Raw genomic sequence first — 26,342 nt, forward strand, 5'->3', positions numbered from 1 at the left:
CAAATAACACCGAGCTTTGGTTTGTCCTAATAAGTGGATAACTTCACATTTATTCAAAGTCAAAGTCAAGCTCATTGTCATATGCAAAAGTACACATATGCACAGGTGCAATGAAAAACATCACAGCAGCATCACAGGCACATAGCATCTGATACACAACATTCACAAGAAAAACAAATTATACAAGAAAACAATTAGAACAAAAAAATCCATTGTAGTGCAAAGTGGTCAGTGTTGCTTACTGAGATAATGATTAGGATTGTGCAGGTTAGTTCAAGAACCAAACTACATGTCATGAATTGGCCAGTTTCTCAACTTATCCAAATCACCTTGATGCCTCTTTGAATCCTCTTCGTGATCACACCCAGTTTTGTTAGAATTACAAAGTTTGATTCCCTCATCTAAAACACATAAAATACTGAACAATTGGAGCCTAAACACTGATACCTGAAGTACCAAAAAGCCACCACCTGCTGCCCCCCAAAAAAAACCTTCTCAGTTTCTTGTCCTACGACTAATTTTCAATTCATTTTTATATATTATCACCAATCCCAGGTGCTTATTTGTTCCCACTTATGTGAGACTTTATCAAACGTCTTCCAAAAATCACATGGATATTGATCTGAGTGGAGTAGTTTTGGGAATCAAAAAAAAGAAACTAACAGAAAATTAAGGTTCATGGAAAATGCTGAAAACAATAGGGATTGGACCAGGCGTAGGAAGACAATTTAGAAGATTGGAGTAGTTGGTAATTGGGATGAAGTGCCCCAGGGACTAGTGTTGCGATGCTCAGTTTCAAACTTGCATTGTTGGCTTTAGAAGCTCAAGGCAAACTGGTTAAATTCACCCACTAAAAAATAGATGAAGGCAGTTTGATACAAGGCTGCAGCTGAGGAATTACAAAATAAAGTTGGTTGAATGTTGATATGGACAAGTGTCAAGTTTGTCACATTAAAATAAAGAGATCATCTTGGTATCACAGAGACAAGGAAATAGCAAAGGGTAAATTAGAAGGGATCCAGGGTTTGTGTAGACTAGTTTCTTAACATAGATATGAAAATACCACAGATAATGACAGAGATGGCAGAAATTCTCTTTGGTACTTACCAGCAAGATAAGACAGATGGACTTGACAATGAAGGTTTAAAAAAACTGCAGAAGCTGGAAATCTGAAATAAAACCTGAAAGTACTGGAAACACACAGCAAGTCAGGCAATTTTGCTGAAGTGTCTTTGATCCAAAACGTTAACTCTATTGCCTGACTTGCTGAGTGTTTCCAGCATTTTCAATTTTTATTGAATGGGGCATTGGACAATGAGTAACAGGATAAGTGCATTTATAAGAGATATATTATATAAGCTAATCAAACTGTGAGGAGAGCAAGAGCAAAAAGGCATTACCAGATATTTAATAATTCATTTGAAAAATGTAAAATCGCAGCGCTGTGGCAGACAGTTAGCATAATACTTGCATTTAAGAAAGGAAGTGGGGAATAGGAAAATATTCAGGGAGTTAAAATTAGCATTAGGAAAAACAATAGAATCCCTCCTAAAACAGAGAATTGGAGATAATTTAGAGAAAGTATGGCATGAATTTCAAAATAGAAAATCTTGCTCGAGCAACCTTATTGAAATTTTTAAAGAGGTAACAGTGAGAGAAGACAATAGTAATGCAGATGCAATTTATTTACACTTTCATAAAAAGTCTTTAAGATACCCGATAATACATAGATATGGTCAGGGTATAAGGAGAAATAATTGCCTGCTGATTTAAATACAGAAAGTAGACAGTAGATATTCACAGAAGGTGGTGACTTTGGTATTCTACAAAGACCAATACAGGGACCACTGCTGTTCATAACCTATATTAACAACTTACACTTTGTAATCAAAAGCAATTTGTGAATTTGTAGATAATGCCAATTTGGGAGGGTGAAGGTACTGATATTGAGTAGAAGCGTCACAAATTACAGGAGATCATTTTCCCATTCTGCAACTTTACTGAAGTTCGACATCAATAAAGCCAAAGTAGTACTTTTTGGTACGAAGAATAGGGAGGTCACTTAGTGATTGTAAGGTGCAAGTTTAAGTCAGGGGGAGAAAGAAAAGGGTCTTGGCCTATAAATACTCCAATCACCAAAAGCTACATCAATGGCCATTTCAAAGTAAACAATCAGGTTTTACTTCTAGGGGACAGAATTAAAATAGAAGTTATGCTAAACCTGTATCAAACTTTCTGGTCACCATACAATGAAAATTACAGTAAACACTGGTGAGGGTGCAAGGAAGATCCACAAGGATAACACCAGATATGAGAGGTAATATGCAGAAATGAATAACCAAACCAGGCCTTCTTTCTCTCAAAGAAGGACTGAAGAGCCTTTAAAATTATGCAAAGGTTGCGTCCACTTGTGGGGAATAGCATAACCAGAAATCATCAATGCAACATAGTCACCAAAAAAATCTAGATGGAAACTTCATTGCCGAAAGAAGAGTGAGAATGTAGATCTTGCAACTACAGAGTTGCTGAGGCAAATAACAGATGCAAGCAAGGGTGGGTTGGACATGTATACAAGGGAGAAGGAAATAGAGGGTTATACTGATTTAGATTGCCGTAGACTGGTTGGGCCATTCACCCTGTTCTTATTTCGTATATCTTGTGTAAAAAAATTTGATCAAATCACTAAAGCATAAAATAATACAAGGTGCTGAAGTAATACTCTGGCCGTATCTCCCTTTTAGTGTCATTTCCAGGCCTGTTCAACAAAATACAATGAAAACATTTCAAAATTTCCATATGCTGCAAGAAAACCCAATTCCTCAAGTTGTAATTGAAGAGTAGAACTTGGACTTTCAGTCTAAGAAATTTTATCAAGCAATAAGCAGGAACTAGCTACATGGAGCAAACTAAGAATCCATATGTGGTAATTGTATATTCAGGTGTCTGTGTACTTTAACCTTTTTGCCCACTTACTGGAAAGAGCAGTGAAACAAAAGTGTGAAGTGTTGTTTGTTCTTTTGATTACTTTATTCCTTAGATTATAGAATTGTAGTTAACGTTAAATAATTAAACAGGGTGGCATGGTGGTACAGCACCACTCTCTGTTATTATCTGGATTTCTGCCACGTTCTCTTGTTTCCTCCCACTTCCCAAAAGTTTCCTTGTAAATTAATTGCCTACTTAGGGTAGATAAGTGGCAAAAAAGGAAACAATGAGTTAATCAGAATGTGAGAAAAAATGTTGCAAGGCTACAGGAAAAATAAACACGCAGAAGGGGAATGGGACTGATGGGAATACTCTGCTGGGAGCCAGCATGAACACAACTGAATGGCCTCCCTCTGTGTGCAAGTGAGCTGCTATACTTGTTTTTTTTCCTAAAAGTAGCACACAAACAAAACTACATCACCTTACCCATGCCTCTGGCGAGTTACCAATTTCTTCTAGCCAACGCAGTTACAGTCAATGAAGAACACTACTTCAGATTAACGGGAAAATGGAAGCTTGGGTTAAGAACAAATTTTGAGCTCATGTCAAAGTACTGTAAAATTATGTAAATGTGGAATGGACTTCTGGATAAAAGGAGAAAGTTAAATGCTGTCATGTGAAACAGGTGAATAACTATCTAACACATTTCTGGAATAATGAACTGCAATGGGCCAAATTGTCAATTTCATTTGCATCTATCTTGTGATCTTGAACACCAAAGTATTAAGCCAAACTATATGCAGGATTGATGAAACAGAAAATTGTTTAACAAAAGCTTACTGATACAACTTCAAACTCAAAAGGAGTGAATTGAAGTGCAAACACATTACAAAATTGAAAATCACACCAAGTCATTACACCCTACTTGCAATTTTGGCAAGAACAGTGATGAGTAATGCTTTGGAAAAAATTACAAGTCGAAGCCATTGCCGATGTCAATTCATTTTCAGCCCCAAAGATTCATCATGGTCAATATGACCCAAACTGTAACCAATCTTCAGCATTTATTTGGAAAGTCAGTTTGTCCATAATGCCTCAATTTAAAACAAAATCTCAAGTTACGCCATTTTTAATTACTGGAATTGAACAGCTTCACAGCAAACAACTGGTTACAGCACATTTACGATGAAGCCTACTTGCAGCTGCTGATTTTCAAGCTTTCCTATATACTGAAAGGCCCTTACTCAAATAAGCACATTAGCAATAATTTGCATATAGAAAAATACCGAAATTTGGAGAATTGCAGAAATCAGGTAGCCTTGGAAAATCCTCTTGCTGCCTTTGGATCACAGTTAGAAGACCCTTGAACTGATTGCCAGATGCTGATTGGATAATCTAAAACAATATATTAGAGTGGATAAAGGATTAAAAGTATTTTCATTCCACAAAATGCTTAAACTGGGAAATGGAATTTTTTCTCTTGATTTCAATTCTGGGATCGGTCTATTTTCATTACATCCTGCTTTTGCCCATTCTCTTGGTTCAGTTGCTGTCTCCCAGTTAGGAACCCATTTTCTCACCCAAAATCATGCATAATTTAAAACAAAAACATAAAATGCTGGAAATGCTCAGCAGGGCCGACCTCCTCTGTGGGAAGAAAAAGTTAACATGTCGGGTTGAAGACTTTTCGTTAGAATGGGCAAGAAGAGAATTGTTAAGCTGCAGGGAGGTGGGATGCCACTGATACAGTGACCATGGGGATAAGCTGTAAGCAGTTTATCTGGTCAATGAGTGAATAGGAACAGGGTGAGAACATTGACAAAATAAAACAAAGGCATAAGAATGTAGGAGTTGCAAAATGCAAAGCAGGAAGACATGCCCGGCAGGTCATCCACTCCCAGAGGAGAAAAAAAACAAATAAACTGCCAATATCACAGATGGATGACTGATACAGACAGAGAAATCAAGTTACCTGAAATGAGTGCATAACGATGCAACAGAGGAGGGCGAGGTGCTGTTCCTGAAGCTTGCATTGGGCTTCAATGTAATAGTAAGGAGGTCACAGTCCAATAGACTGAGAGTGAGATGGAGAATTAAAGTGGGATGTAATGGAAAGCTCAGGATTGCCCCTGCAGACTGAATGGGTAACTGCTTTGCTGAGCACCTGCAATCTGCATTCACTTTCTCCAGTGTAGAGACCACCACATTGTGAATACTGAATGCAGTACACAAGATTGGAAGTGTAAGAGAATCACTGCCTCACTTGTGTCTTCAAAGAGATTCCACCACTAAGCACATTTCCCCCTCTTCCTTCCTTTTCATATTTTTAGGGACCCTTCTCTTTGTACCTCTGGTCTACCATTCCCACCAAGCACCCTCTTTTGACACTTTGCTTTGAAACTGCAAGTAATGCAGACACTTGTCCTTCCACCTCTTCTCACCATCCAGGGACCCAAACTGCTTTCCAAGTGAAGCAGTGATTCACTTTCATTTCTTTCAATCTGGTGTACTGCATTCAGTGTTTTCATATTTTGCAACTCCATTCTTTTGTCTATATTCTCACTCTCTAACTGCTCCCATTCACTCACTACCAGATAACCTTGTTTACAGCCTATCCCATGGTTCCCCCATTCTACCAAGACATCCTTCTCCTCCACACTCACTGCAACTTAACGAGTTTTTCTTCCTCCCCAGTTCCGAATGAGGGTCTTCAACCCAAAATGTTAACCATTTTTCTTCCCGCGGATGTGACCTGACCTTAAGTATTTCTGGTATTTTCTATTTAGAGTTCAGATTTCAGCATCTGCAATATTTTTTGATCTTGCATAATTTATTAGAACTATATAACAGTACAGCACAGAAAGCAAGCCATTTGGCCCTTCTAGTCTGTGCCTAAACTTTATTCCGCTAGTCTCATTGACCTGCACTCGGTCCATAACCCTCCAGACCTCTCTCCTCCATATATTATCCAATTTATTCTTAAAACTTAAGAGTGAGCCCGCATTTACCATGTCAGATGGCAGCTCGTTCCACACACCCACCACTCTGAGTGAAGAAGTTCCCGCTAATGTTCCCTCTAAACCTTTCCCCTTTCACCCTAAGGCCATGTTCTCTCATACTTATCTCTCCTAATCTAGGTGCAAAGAGCCTACTCGCACTTACTGTCTATACCCTGCATAATGTTGTAAACCTCTATCAAATCTCCCCTCATTCTTCTACGCTCCAGGAAATAAAGTCCTAACCTGTTCAATCTTTCCCTATAACTCAACTCCTGAAGACCCTGCAACATTCTAGTAAATCTTTTCTGCACTCTTTCGATCTTACTGATATCCTTCCTATAGTTAGGTGACCAGAACTGCGCACAATACTCCAAATTTGGCCTCACCAATGTCTCATACAACCTCACCATAACATCCCAACTCCTATGCTCAATACTTTGATTTATGAATGCCAGGATGCCAAAAGCCTTCTTTACAACCCTGTCTACCTGTGACACCACTTTCAGGGAATTATGTATCTGAACTCCCAGATCCCTTTGTTCCTCCACACTCCTCAGTGCCCTACCGTTTACTGTGTATGTCCTACCTTAATTGGTCCTTCCAAAATGCAACAACTCACACTTGTCTGCATTAAATTCCATCTGCCATTTTCTGGACCATTTTTCCAGTTGGTCCAGATCCCTCTGCAAGCTTTGAAAGCCTTCCTCACTGTCCACTACACCTCCAATCTCTGTCATCAGCAAACTTGCTGATACAATTTACCACATTATCATCTAGATCATGGATACAGACAAACAACAATGGTCCCAGCACAGATCCCTGAGGCACACCACTAGTCACAGGCCTCCAGTCTGAGAAACAATCATCCACTACCACTCTGTCTTCTCCCACCCAGCCAATTTCGAATCCAGTTTACAACCTCTCCATGGATACCTAGTGTCTCAACCTTCTGAACTAACCTCCCATGTGGGACCTTGTCAAAAGCCATACTAAAGTCCATGTGGACAACATCCACAGCCTTTCCTTCATCTACTTTCTTGGTAACCTTCTTGAAACCCTCTACAAGATTCATTAAACATTATCTACCACACACAAAGCCATGCTGACTATCCTTAATCAGTCCCTGGCTGTCCAAATATTTGTATATCCGGTCTCCCAGAACACCTTCCAATAATTTACCTGCTACTGATGTCAGGCTCACCGGCCTGTAATTACCTGTTTTACTTTTAGAGCCTTTTTAAAACAACGGAACAACATGAGCTACCCTCCAGTCCTCCGGCACCGCACCCTTGGCTAAGGACATTTTAAATATATCTGTCAGGGCCCCTGCAATTTCTACACTAGTCTCTCTCAAGGTCCGAGGAAATATCCAGTCAGGCCTGGGGGATTTATCTACCTTTATTTGCTGTAAGGCAACAAGCACCTCCTCCTCTTTGATCTCTATATGTTCCATGACACTACTGCTCGTTTCCCTTCCTTCCATATACAATATGTCAGTTTCCTGAGTAAATACTGATGCAAAAAAAACTGTTTAAGATCTCCCCTATCTTCTGAGGCTCCAGACATAGACGACCACTCTGATCTTCTAGGGGACCAATTTTGTCCCTTACTATCCTTTTGCTCTTAATATACTTATAGAAAGCCTTCAGGTTTACCTTCACATTATCTGCCAAAGCAACCTCATGTCTTCTTTTTGCCTTCCTGATTTCCTTCTTTAGTATTTTCTTACATTTTCTATACGCTTCAAGTACCTCATTTGTTCTTAGTTGTCTATACCTGTTATACACCTCTCTTTTTCTTAACTAGATTGCCAATATCCCTTGAAAACCAAGGTTCCTATGCCTGTTAACTTGCCTTTATTCCTTCCACATTCCAATTATTCCAAAACCTTGCAACAATATCTCCAGAAGAAAGTGGGAAGACAACTGAACCAAAGCTGGCATCCTCACCAAGATTAAGGTTACCAGCATTTGGGCAAATCCACTCTCTCCACTGTATTGGATATTGTGTGGATGACAGACTTTCGTCTACCAAAACAATTCCTCTACTCCCAGCTTACCACACAAAGACATACTGAAAGCTATTACAAGAAAATAGGTTTGACATCACAATCTTGGGAGGAGGAAGCTCAATTGGCTTCATATGCTCCATCAGGCAATGGCCTATTTCTTGAAACATTCAGCCCTCAAAGCTGAGAGAGTGCAGGAAAGAACAAACTCATTATTTTCAGGCAGCTCACTGACAAGGAAATGTCTACCTTCTGCAGGTAGGTTTGTGGTTCCAGAACTGGACTTCTGAATCATCAAACCCATAAGTAAATCTGTAGTAGAAATCCTCAAATCAAGTGGTCACTGCTGCCAAGTTCCACACACAATGATCTGAAGGCTCAGGTCATTGATCAAAGACCAACTCAGGCAGCAAATGAAGACATTGTTCACTAAAAAGCATGATCATAATCTGCAATAATTGTTGCTCACAAAAGCAGCAGAGTGGCTAAAGTCATAAAGGAGGTAATTTTTTTTTACACTCAAAAGAAAGCTACCTCGATTTAAACAATTATTGAGCCTCATGAACACGGTTGATGAATAACCACGTGTTTATGAGACTGAATACATTTAAGTTGCTTTTTTTTTGAAGTTTAGTGATCTCAAGAATTCTATTGTATTATTTCCTTTGTCTTGAGTTTACCCGATTGCCATTCTCCAGTAGTGTTCGAGTAAAGAGCACAAAGATAAAGTCTTAAAAATAGGCAATAAAAACATTATATTATTCCTCACTCATACTTCAGGCCTGATAACCAAAGTCTAATTTTTGTTTTGGTAAAATGCCAAGTCCTTTCAACTTAACCTACACAGCAGACTTCACAGGTTTGAGGCTATAATGACACAGATTACCACCTGACTTCACAGTAAAGGATACTGCAAACAAAAATAGAACTATGAATGCTACTTTGATATCAATGCAATTCAAGTGGCTTTTAAAACAAGAACCAACTAGTTAGTGCCAGCAACTTTATTATTAATGAGTTGCTTAGCAATAAATTGCCTGCAAGGTTCTGACAGTATGACTATGATCTGGAAGACTTTTGTAGGTCACACATGCAAACCATTTTCTTCACGAGATTTTTGAAGAACTGCTGGACTAAAGGACCCATTTTCTTGGCTCCCATTTACCTCCAATTCTACCTGCTGGAAAATGTTACTTTTTCATGGACTGGCGTCCAAGTTACTCCCTGCAACATACATCTTTACTGCCACCAATAGATTTTCCCTTTGGGATTGAGATGGTTGAGAAAGAGGGAGGAAGAAAAGTGGGAAGCAGAGGTTAAAAAAGCCAACATAATCTTAACTCGTAGAGAATATTCTTAATTTACAACTTCACAATTGTTCCCACCTGTGTAATCTGTAAATATTAGTATTTATCACATTAAAATCTCCATCCAGATACTACCCATATTTGAAATGCTGAAAACTAAACTTTTGGTCAGTAGCATCACACACAAAATACTGGAGGAACTCAGCAGGTCAGGCAGCATCTGTGGAGGGAAATGAACAGTTGACGTTTCATCTGAGACCCTTCATCAGGACTGGGAAAAAAAAAGGCAGAAGCCAGAATAAACGGGTAGGGGAGGAGCACAAGCTGACAGGTGATCGGCGAGTCCAGATTGGTGTGCGGGGTGGGGGGTAAAAGGGAATAATGTGAGAAGCTGGGAGGTGACAGGTGGCAGAGGCAAAGGGCTGAAGGAGGAATCTGATAGGAGAGGACAGTAGACTATGGAATAAAGGGAAGGAGGTGGGCAGGTCGTGAGGGCAGCGGAGGGGAAAAGAAAGGCCACAGGAATGAGGGAAAACCTCACGGTCAGTACTTCTGGCCAGTATTCTCAGTTCATGTGGACGGGATTATCAAAACTCACAGCATTACCACTCATATTAGAAATAACAAAATTGGTTGCAATAATCTAAGATCTGCTGGCATAAGACAGAAAACAGTATAACGGTGGGAAACCCAAGATGGCATGATGGACTAATTGGAATTGGACAATGTGTAATGGTAAAAGCAGTTTTGTGTCTAATTTTGTTATTATATATAATTATATAGCCAAATTAGAAAGCATGGTAAGCACTGGTATAGATGGTGACCATGGCCCATTATAGCTCTTCAGGTAGGCAGGAAAAAATTTAGAAGTGAAATAGCAAGTTTAGAATGGAACTGTATTGTTGCAACAGTGAAAAGGTTTTAGGTGTTTCCATCTCCTTTTGACAGATCCCCTGCAATTAACAAGCCTTCACTACTCTTTCAATGCCTTCACCATGTGTCATTCATTCTCTTGGCTGCCACAGTCTAGTTGTTTCAGGTGTGAATCTTTTGTTGTCTTCGCTGCAAATTGAAACATATTTGATCTGTAATTTTTTACTGGTTCTGATGAAAAATCAAATCAGAAACAGGCCTCTCTCAAACCTGTTGAGTATTTCCAGCGTAATAAAACCAATTTCAGAGCAGTTTTGTGGAACACCATAAATATATTACTCCACCAACTGCATTACTGATTCACCAATTGTTGGGAAAATATTATTCAAACAAAATATTGTGAATGTTGGAAACTTAGAATAAAAACAACAAATGTTGGAAGAGACATTATCCTTGGAAACCAATAACTGGGAAGAGAGCACAAAAGGAAATATCTGACAGGATGAAGGGTGAGAGAGATTACGTGACAGAAATGAGATAACTGGACAATAAGGAAACAAAAGATGGTTCTAAGATGGCTCTAAATGATTACTGCAGCAGGGGGAGGAAATCTGGCATGGCTCTGGAATGTGGAGGAAGAAAGGCAGATATAGGTCATCCCCACATTACTGGGGACAGCGGGGGGTTGCACTCCTAGAAAAATAAACTGTATTGAGATTTTCCATAATGCTAACCCCCAGTCAGAGCTTTCCTCTACAGACGACGTATCACCCCGAGTGTACACTGTCCCCGGGACGGCTGCGGTGAGGAAAAAATGGTCACTCACCTCTTTGCAGACAGTAGATTTGCTAAGAGGGTGTGAAGAAGGATGCAAGGGTCCATGTCCTGGTTCATCCCCAGCAGTGCGTGACAGAGGACACTCTGATCTACAGGCTGTTGTCAGGGATACACACAGAGACAGACATCAAGTGCTGCTAGAAGGTCATCAACTCTGTGAAGGGCGCCCTGTGGTCTACCCAAAACTTGTTGGTTTCCAGCACAGTAAAATACCTGTAAGGGAATGCTGCAGACCTTCACAGTCCAGGCTGCAGGAGTACATGCCGAGGGATGCACTGAAGCTTGATGCAGCCAATGCTAAGGCTCTGCAGTGAAGGACCATAGTCTAGGCTCCTTCCGCTCCCACACATGGAGGGGCTGAGTAGGGTGGGGAAGCCCCTCGAACGATGAAAGGTGTATTATCTCAGGGAGCCACATGAGTGGCAATGGTGCTATGTTTGTGTGCTTTTCTTCTCTCCTTACGTTTTACACTACTGAATGTAACAACCATGAACGTTAAGCTCTTGTATTTTGCACTTTTCTTCCTTTGTATACTTTTTTTTTACTATGAATAAAAAATTTCTGAAATCAAGAAACAGTTGAAAAAAAGTTTATTTTCCTCATCCCATATAAACTTGAGAGCAAATTTTATCCCACATCTCAAATATTTTTAGGTGAGTAGAGTGGGGAATTCTGTAAGGGTGAATTTGCATAACCTGAATGTTTATAATGTGGGGATTGCCTGTACATTCCAGGATATAGATCAGGCTAATAAAAGAAACACCATTCGAAGCACAAATCTGCACCTCTCCCACTCACATTGCGTCTGGTATGGCCACAATTTATATAATTGTCTCTTCTCTAGATGTATTTAAACATTTTTGAAGACATTCACATTTGCCTGCAACTGTCTGTGGGGCAGCATATGCATCCTTAGCTCTTCACTCATTGTAAGCAGATTCAACATTCTTGTATATTAAGGCACAACCTAATTTGTTTACCTTTGTCCTAATTTTTTTTTTAAGGCCCCTCATGGTTTTACTTCTTTTCTCAAGGAACTCTCAGCATCACCAGCTGCATTTTTGCAGGTGCAAGAAATATCCATTTACTCCTACTTTCTATCTGCATATCTAAAAATTTCTTCACTGTGGCAACCAAGAGAGACAATGACACAAATGGTGCTGACAGAGAAGTCAGTGAAAGCTGGTAATCAAAGCTGCTCTCTCTAAAGGATAAGTAAAAGGAAGGAGATGAATAAAAATTGAAGGGAAAAGAAAATAACCAATGCAAGAAGTGTGAAGTACAAAATACTGCAGTTGCTGGCCCAAGATATGCCTGTCTTTTTGTGGGTATGTGGAACCGTTTCTGTTTCAGTCCTGCACTGACCACTCTTCCAACTCTTTCTCTGGTATATCAACGATTGCATTGGTGCTGCTTCCTGCACTTGTGTAGGACTCAAACATTTCAGTTTTTCTGCCAATTTCTACATTCTCTCACCTTCACATGGTCCATCTCTGACTCTTACCTTCCTGGATCTCAGTCTTCATCTCAGGAGACAGGCTCACCACAAACATCCACTGCAAGCCCACAGCCTCCCACAGCTATCTGGATTATATTTCCTCTAATCCTGCTCCTGCAAGTTCCCCATTCCATTCCCCATGTTCCTCCTTCTCTGTCGCATTTGATACAATGAGAGATTCTGCACGTGTGCCTCTCAAATGTCTTCATTCTTCTGACCTGTCGTTTCACCTCTACCATACTGGACACAATCCTTGACTACTTCTCAGCTATCTCCTGCACCTCTGCCTCTCACCATTTCTCTTCCTAAACAGAGCAAGAACAGAGTTCCTCGTTTCTTTTCTTCCACCCCACCAGCCTCCACATTTAACTGATCATCCTTCAGAGTTTCTGCCAGCTCCAACAAAATTGCATCACCAGACCCATGTTCCCATCCCTTTTCAACCTTTCGAAAGGATCATTCCCTTTGTGACTCCCTGGTCCATTCTTCCGTCCCTGCCCACTCATCATATGGCACTTCCCAGGTTCAACAACTGTCTTTTTATCTCTTCTCTTCCTGCCATTCAGGGACGCAAACAGTTTTTCCAGCTGAAGCAGTGATTTACAATCCTTCCAATCTAGTACGGCGCATTCAGTGTTCACCACGTGGCCTCGTCTACATTGGAGAAATCAAATGCAGATATGGCGATCTCTTTATGGAGAAGCAGCATTCATCCTGCAGGAGTGATCTGAGCTTCCAGATGCCCATCACTTCAATTCACAATCCCTCTCTGACCTCTCTCTCTCTGTGGCCTCCTACAGTGTTACAATGAGGCCCAACAACAACCTTATCCTCCATCTGGGCAAGTTGCAGCCTCTAGGAGTCCATACTAAATTCTACAGCTTCAATTCACTCTTCTTTCTGTATCAGAATTGGTCATTTCTGCTCGTCGTCATTTTTTTCTTTATGTTGTCTGGCCTTCTGGGCATATCCCACAGCCTTACCATTAGCAAAACATCACACAGACAAGGCAGAATCTGATTTTAACTACTAGTTAACTGCCACATTGGATCATCCGATCTCGTTCTTTGTTCTACTGCTCAGCCTCCTTCTCTGCTACCCAAAATTAACTTGCTTTCTTTTAACCCCTCTCCCCCAACCCTTCCAAATCTGATGAACGGTCCCAGATCTGAAAATTTAAGTTTTTTTCTCCACAGATGTTGCCTGACCTGCTGAATTTTTATTTCAGATTTCTAGGATCTTCAGTTTGAGTTCCAGTTGTTGGAAATATGGAATAAGAACAAAATAAGGCTGCAAATACTCAATAGATCAGCAGTACCTGACCAGTTCTGATTAAAAACAGGAAAGGCTGGTTATCAGAAGCTACAGAATTCAATGTTGAATCTAAAGGGCTGTAACATGTTGTCTTGAAATGAGATACCATACCTCACTCGTGTCCACATTGCCATCCTTAGTAATTTCTGCTACCCTGAATGCTATGCCAGCACATATTTTTGTGTCATTTCAGTATCCAAAGGGACTCCCTAGTTTGTTCTTCCATCTCCACCAACATCTATTCCCCTTCTCATGGCATTTCCACCCTCACCACCTGCCAGGTATCCACAGGAGACGCAATACCTGGCTTTTAGCCTCTTCCCTTCCCATCTACCAGAGACTTGAGTATTCCTTTCAGAAGGAGCAGGAATTCATTTATAGTTCTTTCAATTTCTAGCAACTGTGGTGATTTATACCTTAAGTCCCAGCATTCCTTTCTTTTCTTCTCTCATTCATCTCCTATTGACATCTCCTCCAGTCTGATCTGTTGCGATTAAGAAGCCTTTCAGATCAGTGAGACATGAATTGCAGAAATGCAGAAAGGTAATGAACCATGTTTAAGATATGTCTAGATAGCACCTTCCATGACCTCAACATTCCACAAAGTATTTCATTAAGTTTAAAACACTTTCCAGTTAATAGCTGTAGCAATGTACATACGCAGCAGCCAACTCACACACAGCAATGCAAGAATGAAAATAACTTTTTTCTTTCCCTTTTTCTTTAAAGGGAATGAGATAAAGTTTAAAGAACAAAAGGCCCTGACCACCATTTACCAATCTCCTGACAATAGGTATGGTGGCAGAGAACTGTAAGCCTGCTAATGTGCTACTGTTATTTTAAAGGAGTCACCAATTACAGGCCAGTCCACCAGCATCTATATCAGGCAAATTATTGGAAAGCAATTCTGAGGCACATCCTTTAAAAAGATTCAGATAAATCTAGTACAGCCAGCATGACTCAATAAATTTTGAGTAACAAGGAAGGTCAAAGAATGTGATGCACTTGATGTAGTTTATGTTGATCCCAAGGAAAGTGACAAGGTCCCATTTGGTTAACCAGAAAAGTACAACTCCATTGAACCCAAAGAGAAATTGGCACGTTTTATCCAAAACAGGCTGTGACAAGCCGTGAAGGGCATTGACCAAGAGATGGTTCAGTAATTGGAAAGCTATTTGCAATAGGGTTCTGCAGGGTTTAGTGATAAGTCCCTTGTTATTTATAGTTGACTTAAATGTAGAAGTTATGATTAAGTGGTCTGTAAATGATACAAAAATAGGTTGCGTCATTGATGGCAAGGAAGAAAACAGACATCCTGCTACAGCATCCTATGGACTGGTTAAGTGAACAGAGATGTGACAATGTGAATTTGAACTGAAGTGAAAGCTAATACATTTCAGGAGGGCAAACTACATGCAAGGCAATATATAATAAATGGTAAGATGCGGAAATGTAAACAAACATCTTGCAATGCATTCCCACAGATCTTCAAGTTTCACAAGACAAATGATTAAGGCTGCATAAAGGATACTTTAATTGGCTGATGAACATAAGAAAGAACAGAGAGCTCATACTGGAACTGTAAATAGGCCATAGCTGGATGACTGTGCATAATTCCAGCCACCACACTACAAAAGGATGCAATAGCATTAGATAGGGTACAGAGGAGATTTACAAGGATGGTGCCAAAGTCAAAAGGAAGAATGTTTGCAATCCTGGACAGGGGCTGATTTCTTGACACCAAGGGGAGACTTGATCAAGGGTGTATAAAATTAGGCATGATCTAGATGGCGTGAATCTGAAAAAGCTAAACTGCCCAGCACAGAGTTCAATAATTAATGCATGTAGATTTGGGTCATAGATAGAAGTTTAGAGATAGATTGAGGAAATAAAATTTCCCTCCAAAAGATATTAGGGATCTGGAACTCACTGGCTAAAAGGTGCAAGAGGCAGAACCCCTCATCACATTTAAAAGAAATGCCCAATAGACACCATCCACAAGGTGAGGGACAGTTTAAATTTCAGGTCAATTATCTTTCGTCAGAGCCTGATGTGCTAATAACTTACAAGAGTGTGAAGTCTGTATAGTTCTTTTTTGGTCAGCAGGGACCAAACATTTATGATGCACAAGGTGGTTATGATATATCAAGAGAAAACAATTAGAAGAAATTAGTCCATTGTAGAGCTAGCACTGATGCAACTTGCAAAGGAATAATTACAAACTGAAGCAGAATGGGAAGGGTGGAGGCAGACATGTTTATTTGCAGCACATTATTGTAACAAAGCTTGTACAGGGTTTTAGAAGTCATTTGAAAAGTTCACAGCTTAAATATGATTTAATCTGGAGGTGTGCAAGTTGGGAATGGCAAATTGTTATCCTACAAAAAAAAAAGGTGGAGGCTGTGTTTTGTCCTTAACTAAGTTTATTTTCTTCAAGCCTGCTGAATGCACATTATTGTTAAAAACAGCCCATATAAAGAGACCAACCAAAATGACATCTGCCTCTGCCAAAGATCAAAATGACACCGTGACTCCTGTTGGCTTTGTGGAAATTATGTTAAATCACTATATTTCCCCAAACCTCCCCCCACCAAGCTAATTCAACATATAATAAAATCTTTCAAATGCCTTGAAGATCTCTCTCTGGTACAATGTCTGCTACTTGAGGCAGTACAGGATAGTTTGCTGTCTACTATCTGCTTTGCACAGTACTCACAGGAACAACATCCAGATGATCTATCATCAGCACCTAGCTTTTTATTCCTTCATCAGCAGTCACCTCTGACACCGGAAGACAAGAGTGTATCTGCGTTACCATGGTATTTCCTTGCTTGGAAAACAATAGTATATTCACACACTCAAGGTTAAAACCCATCTTTGAACTCATGGGGAAACCATTTACGACACAGTTGCCTTTCCACGAAAGATGGAATTCAGAGTTTATGATCTATGTAAATGTAGCAATATAACTAAAACCAGACAGTTGCTAGTTGTTCTCCACCAAGCCAGCAGGGACCATTGTGTTTTTTGGTAGCTTATCGTGTCTCTGCTTTGACTTTTGGTAGACACCATTTTACTTGATTTCTGCAAGGACTGTTTGCAGAACTGCTCTCAACAGGCTTGAAGAAAATAAATATATTTCCTAAAAGGCAAACTCATTGTCTTTTTCTGTATGTTAAGATACAAGGCAAGAGAGTGTGCAATAGTGAGAAATTTAGTAGTATAGAGAGACAAAGGGACCTTGATGGGCATCAAATGTGACTGGAAGCAATACATTTTTGTACAATTACAAATTTGACAGTATGATTCCAGATAAACTTTTGACATCCTAGTTCATCACATTCACCACTAAGTCTATATACATCCATTAAAATAGTTTCTTCTACCTTCTTAGGAGATTCTCAAGATTAAGAAAGGCTTGCTTCCACTTGGGTTCGGAGGTAACTGATGACCAAGGAAGGACATTCAAAATCTACCAAGCATAGATGAGGAGCTAACAGGACTGGCAATGGGAAGTTCATAAAATGGCGCACATAGTGGTCTTCTTGAAGCAGGTGGGAACCTCAGACTGAAGCAAAGAGGGGTTAAAAATGTCTGCAAATATCCCCATTAGGTGATCTGCAAAGGATCCAAGGACACAGCCAGGGACACCATCTAGGCCAGATGCTTTGTGGGTTCACTCTCCAGAAGGCTGATCTTCCAGAGAGTGAACCCACAGAATCATATGTCTGCAATGGTGACTATGAGCTCAGATGCTTTGAAGGCTGCTGGGGTGGGTGGTGACATACCAATTCCCTTCTGCTTGAAACGTGCATAAAATGCATTAAGCTCATCGGGAAGGGATGTGCTATTGTTGGCGATACTACCTGACTTCGTTTTGTAGCCCGTTATAGCATGTAAGCCCTGCCACAACTGACAGCTGGTCTAGGACTCGACTTTGGACTGGTATTGTCTCTTGGCATCTGATAGCTTTACAGAGGTTGTATCTTAATTTCTTTTAAAGGTCAGGGTCACACGATTTGAATGCTACCATCTTAGATTTCAGCAGGAAGTGGATCTCCTGGTTCATCCATGGTTTCCAGTTTGAGAACACCTGGATTATCCTCTTTGGTACACAGTCCTCAACACACTTGCTGATAAAGTCTGTGATGGTGGTGACATACCCATCTAGGCTGACAGCTGAGTCTTTGAACATAGACCAGTCTATTGACTCAAAGCAGCCATGTAGAAGCTCATCTATTTCCTCAGACCAGCACTGTATGATTTTCTGTACTGGATCCTCCGGCTTCTACTTCCGTCTGTATACAGGGAGAAGGCTAGTGGTCTGATTTACCAAAGTGTGAATGAGGGGGTGACTCGGTAGGCTTCTTTGATGGTTGTATAGCAATAGTCAAAGGTGTTTGGGCCCCTGTTGGGACAGGAGGCACACTGGTAGTATTTTGGAAACATTCTTGAAGTTGGCCTGGTTGAAGTCACCAGCAATGATGAAGATCACCTCACGGTATCCCATTTCAAGGCTGCTGACCAGAATGTAATTAAGTGCAAGCTTCATGTCAGTCAGGGATGGGATGTAGACTGCAATCAGAATAGCTGAAGTGAACTCCCATGGCAGGTAGTATGGTTCTTTGCCAATGTTGATGTGTAAGCCTCATCGTCTCCTATGCTTCAGTGAATGGGTTGACAATGACTTGGAGCTCGACTTCCTAATATAAATTGGTTTATTATTGTCACATGTACCAAGGCACAGTGAAAAACCTGTTCTGCATCCCATCCATACAGATCTTTTCATCACATCAGTGCATTGAGGTAAAGAGTTTGCAAACGCAAGCATCTACATGCCTCTATAGTCAAGAAAATGCAGCTATTTATGACAAAAACCATCCTGCAGTGATGCATTTAAAAATAACAAGAGAAGTGAATTATGGAAATGTCACTACATGCTTGCTACAACCAAGTTCACCAAACTTGGTCTACTGGCATAAATCATGGATGAATGATGCACCTTTTCACAAGCACTTATGTTATTCCAGATGACACAAACAAAATTGGAAATTGTATCTGGATAAATTTGTGTACAATTAAGGAAACAATAGAAATTAAAATGAAGAGAATTCTCTTCCCATGTTTAAAAGAATAGAGGATGATTCTATCTGTGGAGGTAATCGTTAAGCTAAAGCTTCCCTTGAATCTGATTGACAGAGAAATTTAAAACGCCAGGATGAAGTGTCAGCATCTCAAACTCCAAAGGTTCACTTACACATCAGCATGATGCCATTTCACTTCATGTCAATATTGTATTATCCTGCAAATGTAGCTGAACTCAGATAATAGACAATGAAATGAAGTAATGCAAGAATTTCTGGAGAAAACTAGAGCTTTTCACCCAAGTTAGTTCTAGCCTTAATTTCTCAATTAGACTGCATAATTTCAGTAGCAAAGCAAAACAAGTAAATTTGGAGCAATTTTATATCTGTAAATTTACTCATCCAATTACAAGTTACATTTTAGAGCTCAAAGCTAAGAAAGACCATTAGTGCTGCAAGATTCACCAGCAACTTATAATTAGTACTCTGAAGTATATATCCTTGAAGCTTTGTCCACAATAGATTTATTAAACTAAATCAACTGGGTAGAAGAACCCTGTAATATAACCTGTTGTGTTTTTACTGCATTGTTTGTGCCATTGAAACCACAGAGGATTTGTTTCTGCATCATGAACTTCCGTGATAGGGAGTGCTGAACATGTATTATTGGTTAAGATTCAGCAAAAATGAAATACATACAAAAACATAGCTGTGATTTTAATGCACAACAGTCTGCATTAAACTGTACAGAATTAACCAGTTTCATATTTAAGCTGCAGTTTACATTAAGTACATGAACAAGGGTAAAAACAGTGAGTAAGAATCATTATGTAATCATTGAAAAGGGGAAACATTCAAAAAAAAAGACTCAACTTTAATATTAAAGGATGTTTCTAGGTACATTTATTTCACAATAAAACCAGTGCACTCAGTATATAAAATGTATTTCCTCTGCCTGGTTCGCTACCAACACAAATCTACTGACCCTCAAGGCACAGGGCTAGACTTACACAATGTGAAAGGAAAGATTTGACAGGAACCAAGGGACGCTCTCATGCAATATTGCAAAGGTTTTTATATTTAATTTGTTATATTAGCAATTTGATATTATTTCTTGTTCAGTCATTGCAATGGATTGCCAATACAGAAACTTGGGATTTAACATTTACATTTTGTCATAAATGTCTCAACATGATTAAATGAATGCAAAATAGAAGTATTCATGCAAGATATCCTATCTGCCCATGAAGTTTGACAGTCATTTTGGGAAATTTGTGCCCAATAGCAGCAAAGACAACATCAAAATGGAATAGACTTAATGCATTTGAACACAAGACAATCAAGTTTCTAATTTATTGCAGATCCATTGTTTAAAATGAGTGAATGATGGTCACAAACTAAATAAACAGGGTACAACATGGTACAAGGAGCTACACTGCAATTTCCTTACACTTCACAGTACAAGAATTTGTTTAATCATCTGAAAAATTAATTTTCTGGCTGAAACCTCAATTTCTAGGGCATAATCTAGCCCGAAACCTGTCCAATCTGATTGCTTAAGAATGGACCAAATCAGGTGTCAGATCTCTTGCTCGCTTCCCCCCAAAGTTTAACCAGTATCCTTTTATTTCAAACTTCTATTTCCTCTCCCTACTCTACATCACACTTGCTACCTTCCTCACATGAAGTTTTGTCTGTTTATTGTAATTGATTTTTTTGTAATTTGTTTTATTCTAGCAGCACTCCTAACTCAGGACAAATACATGAAGGAAAATGGAAAAAGGAAAGAGGAAAGGGAGATGACAGAGACCACAGGAAACAAGAACAATAGTGAGAGGAAAGTACCTGTGCTATCAACATCCAAACGCAAGCATAGATGAAACATTCTGATGAAAACAATTGGTTGAAACATTAACTGTTTCTCTCCCCACAGACTCCGTCTAATCTGCTGAGTATTTTCAGCACTGCTTTTATTTCAGATTTTGGTATTTTGCTTTTTTTTTTAAAACAAATCCAAGTGAGGGAATGTGACCACTCTAAGAGTTGCCATAGAAAGAGGCAATCGGTGCATTTTTTGCTTAAATCTCAGTCTTCAGAAGTCCTTTTCAATCATAACTTTAATCTACACCTCTCAATTCTCCCACATTTTCTTTGCTCTGAAGCTTCATTCCACTTTCCCCCTGCCAGCCCTCATTTAGCATCGCAAGATGTTTTGCCACAAAAATTCTATAAAAATTAAGTTTGAGTGTCTAATTCTGCCCAATTCTTAAAAAAATAGTAAAAGTAGGAAACAAATATGTCCAGACCCAAGGTGGTATGCACCCCAGAACACCAGCACAACACAAGCTACCAGTTAAGGTGTGCAAAGATATGAAGCAGAGAATGACAAGGATGGTACATCTTAACTTTTCTATTGCTTATAAGGCAATACAAAAATAAAGGAGTAAGATAGAAGAATCCTTACTGAAGGAAAATAGCTAATTTTTAGGGCATGCAACTTGTGGGAGCAAAATTTGATACCCAAATTTACATAATTGAAATTTGTTCTGAAGTTCCATCAGTCCAAAAAAAATCAGATCAAAATGCTCAAACAAGTAAAAATTCAAAATTTCTTCATCTGACGGTGTACTATCAAGTGGTGAATCACATGGAAATGTGTGTTAACAGTTAAAATACTACTTGCCAGTACTCAGACACTGTATTACAAATTTACAGACAAAGCACATGACCAATAACAGTTCAACTAATATAGACAGAGCAGCACAGATACTGCAAAGTGGGTCATATATTTTACTTCTGCTCCTACAAAAAATAAGTTTCAAGGTATTCTCACAACCCATATCACATGCTTTTAAGACACCAGATCAGTCAGATTAGAATAAAGGACATTTTCCACATGTATTCAAATGATGACCAAGTTACAAAAATATTCAGCTGGCTTAGCAATGAAAAACAAAACAAATTACTTCATGAGTGAACACAATTACTTCTTTCTAAATTTGGGAAAACAAAGCAATAACAAAAGGAGTGAAAGAAGCCTCAATGGTTAAGTGGGAAGACCAGAATGGTTTTAGAACTGTACAACTCCTTGTGTCTATTTAGAGTTACAGAATTAAAGTTGCCTTCCCATTCCATTGGCTTGGATGACATACAGGGAGATACAGAACCTAACCACATTTTTTTTTAAATTGTGCTGTTATTTCAGGAGCAGCAAGATCATTTATCCTGCAGTGGAAAGGCCAAAAAAAATACTTAAAACTAACTCAGTTTTCTCAAATGGAATACTTCATGCACATTTCAAAAACATGGAGCAAGATGAGGGGCTGCTACCCAAGGGCAGGTACAATGGCTATAATCATTCCAACACAATAAAAGTGAACTTTAATAAAAATGCAGACAATACAAATTCATTTGAACTTCAAGAGATACCTTTGTAAAATTAGATCTTATTTAGCATGCTGACAAGATATTTATTTGTCACATGTACATCAAAACACACAGTGAAAAACGTCTTTTTGCATTGCTGAGAATGTGCTGGGGGCAGCCCGCAAGTGTCGCGACTCTTCCAGTGCCAACATAGCATGCCCACAGCTCCTAACCTGTACGTCTTTGGAATGTGGGAGGAAACCAGAGTACCCGGAGGAAACCCACGCAGATACAGGGAGAACGTACAAACTCCTTGCAGGCAGCAGCAGGGATTGAACCCAGGTAGATGGCACTGTAATAGCGTTACGCTAACCACTATGCTACTGTGCCACCATTAATGTGTCAAATCAGATTATTAACTGACCAATTCAAAGACCAGATTGTGTAAACTTTTAAACTTTGCTCCAAAAATACAAAAAGTAGAAAACTTTTCCAAAAACCTTTGCTGTAAATTGATATTACAAAATGATTTGATATTGATGAAAGAAACTTGAGCATTTTCAAATGCACAGCTGGTAAAATGCTCAACATTTTGAATGTCTTTTCCAACTTTGCCAATATATTTAAGTATACATCCACTGCATGGAAAAATAGGCTTTTAAAAAGTTCTCAAAAGCCATCTAAATGCTCCATGTGCAGTTATCCAATGTCAGCCAAAGAAATGTTGAGACATTTATGTTCATGGCCAGAAACGAAAACACCCAACATTCCAGCTCACGACTGTTTTATGGAAATGTGGTTGGCAAATGAACCAGCAACATCATGAGTTAATTAATCCTTTTTTATATATATAAAATGCAATGAGTGGTAAGGATTATAATACATAGTCTGATAGGGCTGTGAACATAGATTCAATAATGGCATCCAAAACAAAATTAGTTAAATACCAGGAGAAAAAGCAAATTTACGTGGATAAAAATGAAAGAGCAGAGCAGTACTGCTATCTGGGTTGCTCTATGACAGAGTCAGCACAAACTTCAGAGCTGACTGGCATCCTCCTGCACGGTATTCATCTATGAGTTTTCCTTAAAGCAGAATAGTCACCCGTAGCTGATCTAGTCTATTTCTGACTCCAAATCCACATCAACATGATCACACTTAACTCCTCCTGAAGTGGTCCAGTGACCCACCTAGACGGACAAGCCCACATTTTTTAAATTTAAAAGCAAGTCTCTCCGTAAGTTTTAATTTATTCACAATGACTCTATAATCCACTCAGTCATGATGGTCAATTATACCTCCTAAATTGAATCCTCCCACTGCTCTCTCCAATATTTCAGTCCATTTTCTAAATGATGTGTGAAGGAATTCTTGGCAAAAGACGTCTAGTTGCTGTTTGCCCATATGAATCCTTTAGCACAGCTTAGTTCAAAATTGTTTGCAGATTCATCCTACTTCAATAAATAAGCCATTGAGGCTGAAATCCCCACCTTTCCCCTTTCTTTGGCCATAATATGGACCTTTGCTAGACTTTGAATTGCTTCCAACCACCTAATGTATCAATATTCCAATGGGAAGTGAATGATGACATGATCAGATGAGTATATAATGCCTTCCTAATCAATGTCACACACCATACGAGTATTATGAAAAATACGCACTTGGAATAGATAATGACTCTAGATACAATAGAGAATTCTGCATCACAAACCATCATTTAAACACAGTTTATAAGTCTTGTTAACAAACTAATTTTTTGATAGAAAATATTAAAAGGTATGGAGTAAACAGGAGAATGGGAAAAATAAGGACAAATTCAATGAGCCAAGTAGTTTATGCTTTCCATTCAATGACTAGAATACTTTACGGAATGGAAGTCAGCAGCGAGTTTAAACAGTAAATTAATAGATCAATTTCTTGGACATTTCTGAATTTGGATGTCATTATTTTCCTGAAGTTTGGATTTTATTTTAGTTCCATAACTGCAACCAATTACTATTTGCTTTTGCCAATCTGATGCTTCACTGGACCAATCCCGAATTATATAACAAAAAGAAAAATAATTAACAAATCAATTGTTCTAAGGGTAACTGTCATACATTCAAACTTCAGTGATCCTTAGAAACAAACTCAAGTACCTACAGATAATACAAATTGCTTGCATATTTCACCTCAGCCTCTATTGCAAACATCACAGTCAGAGTTGTATGGCACAGAAACAGGATCTTCGGCCAGCATGTCCATGATGATCTTTTACCCATCTACACTAATCCCATTTGCCCACATTAGGTTTGTATGTTCCTGTGCCTTGCCTATTCAAGTGCCTGTCTAAATGTCTCTGAACATATTGATTGTCTCTGACTCCATCACTTCCTCTGGCGGTAAACTTTCCTCTCAAATCCCCTAAAACTCCTTCTTCTCACCTTAAACCTATGCCTCTTGTTTTTGATACCCCCTACCATGGGAAAAAGATTTTGATTATCTACTCAATAACAGCAACGGTTGACCACATTCTAACTCAGCATCTAATGAGACTGTGTACATCTTTCTCTAGACATCTGCATATGGCCTGGAGTACTCTAATTTTTCTCCTCTGTTGGAGGAGACAATGATTTTCATTCTATAGAAACAGATAGGCAAACATTTGATAATTTGTTCAAAATGTTGACAGATTCATTTGTTTGACAGCTGTAGCACTATCAATTGCATTTTGGGGGTTTCTTGAAAAGGGTCTCACTTCCATCCAAATTAAACCACAATTTGTCCAGCTGGGCCAAAACTAATAAAGCATGTTGATTGCAGTTGGACAATGATTTCATTCAGCAATTTAAAATCAATCTAAACATTTCTTACCCAGCATCTAAAATATGATGTATCCCTAACCAGACATATTAATATTCAATTAAGAACATGCAAAATGGAACATTTCCAAACCATATAGGATATTACCCTATTCCAAACTACATAAATACGCACTTTCTTAAATTTGGTAATAGAAGAGACAAACTTTGGGAATGATAAATAATTTAATTTTAACAATTTAAAAAATACACTTACAAAACATTTTGTGCATTATTAGTTAATGTGACACAACATTTACTGCCAGTGACTGCAAATATGATTAAAAAGTTTACTAATTGGGTAGCAGAATGATGCATCAAGTAGAGCTGCTGTCCTGCAGCTCCTCTGACACAGATTCAATCCAGATCTCTGGCATCGTCTGTGTGGAGTTTGCATGTACTCCCTGTAATCACGAGTTTCCCCCAGGTTTTTCAGTTTCATCAGAATCAAATTCATTATCAGACTTAATTGACATGTTTTTTTAAATATATTTTGTGGCAGCAATACAGTGCAAAGACAAAAAATAAATAAATAGTGCAAAAAGGAGGAATAATGAGGTAACATTCAGGGGTTCATCACCATTTCTTCTTTTTGCACTATTTTCCTCCCACATCCCAAATTTGTGATGGCTGGTAAGTTAATTGGCTCCTATAAGTTACCCTTAATATAAGTGGGTGGCAAGAGAACAAGGAGTATTGACAGGTATGAGAGAGAGAAAGGGGAACAGGGAAATAAGCGGGGGAAAATCGGACTGATAAGAATGCCCTAATATTCAGCAAAATTTAATGGACCAAATGGCTTTTGTTAAAGAGGAAAAATAAAAGAAAAATGAAATATTTCTATGACATCCATCTTTCTTTTGACAGTTGTTTGTCAGCAATCCTGCAAATGAATATCAAAAGTACAACCAGCAACTCTTCCATTTTACAACTTCCACAGGAGTTTCAGCTGCACAATCCCACCCTTCACGCTCCGAATCAATTGTTTCAGATACACCATGAACGTGAACATTTGCAATATGTTTACAACACTTCATTCCCTCATTTGACATTGAATGAGCGATGAGGGATTCAAATACAGGGGTGATCTTATGAAATGTGGGTATGGACTGTAACCACAAACTTCAGATTTGAAAAATATCCAGAAAATAGCTTTACGTGTCAAAATATAGCAATGTGATTTTTAAGAAAGCAAAAGTAGTTGAGAATGTCAAATTAAAGCATAAGGCTAACAGTACATTTTTCTGGCAAGTACATAACGTTGTCCAAGCTTGCAACAGCAAATTTCAAT

General features: G+C 38.9%; 1 protein-coding gene across 11 annotated transcripts in view; it reads right to left on the reverse strand.

The window, feature by feature from the left end:
- git1 (G protein-coupled receptor kinase interacting ArfGAP 1) overlaps window positions 1-26,342 on the reverse strand; it is a 161,690-nt gene that overhangs the window by 134,404 nt on the left and 944 nt on the right. The gene's annotated exons all lie outside the window — the stretch shown is intronic.

The sequence above is a fragment of the Pristis pectinata genome, chromosome 21, assembly GCF_009764475.1.
Source record: "Pristis pectinata isolate sPriPec2 chromosome 21, sPriPec2.1.pri, whole genome shotgun sequence".
Lineage (NCBI taxonomy): Eukaryota > Metazoa > Chordata > Chondrichthyes > Rhinopristiformes > Pristidae > Pristis > Pristis pectinata.